The sequence below is a fragment of the Penaeus monodon genome, chromosome 38 (genome assembly GCF_015228065.2).
Source record: "Penaeus monodon isolate SGIC_2016 chromosome 38, NSTDA_Pmon_1, whole genome shotgun sequence".
NCBI classification, from domain to species: domain Eukaryota; kingdom Metazoa; phylum Arthropoda; class Malacostraca; order Decapoda; family Penaeidae; genus Penaeus; species Penaeus monodon.
Window position 1 is genome coordinate 26,953,073 of NC_051423.1, and position 397 is coordinate 26,953,469.

The 397-nt window shown below is 33.2% G+C and overlaps 1 long non-coding RNA gene across 1 annotated transcript in view; it reads right to left on the reverse strand.

The window, feature by feature from the left end:
• Positions 1–204: 204 nt before the first annotated feature.
• The window catches only part of LOC119597171, an 852-nt gene continuing 659 nt past the window's right edge, over positions 205–397 (reverse strand). Inside the window, exon 2 of the long non-coding RNA XR_005230808.1 lies at positions 205–319. This is a non-coding gene — a long non-coding RNA (uncharacterized LOC119597171). The remainder of the gene's footprint in view (positions 320–397) is intronic.

Below are 397 nucleotides of genomic sequence, written 5' to 3' on the forward strand. Positions count from 1 at the left end.
CAGAGCAGATAGAGAAAAATAAGAACACAACTTTGACAAAATATTTATCAAAGAAAAATAAAGGAAGTTTTACATCATATTATAGTAAAGAAATATTAGCTCAATGCTTTATGCTCTAGCAACAGCAAACAAACCCACACTTTACATTTTTTTTCCAATGCAAAGCATATTATCCTTCCAAGGATTTAATAATTAAACAAAGAATAAATTCAAGTTATATTTTGTCAAATAGATGTTGTAGTCTGTTGAATTTCCCTGGGGTAGGTAGTATGGAGGCCAGATGGAGTTACTTCATACAGTCCTAGCCTGAACAGTTGTACTGCAAGAATATATGTGGTGGTTTGTTAGACACTACACCACTGTTACACTGGACTTAATATTGCAGGCCTTCCTACAT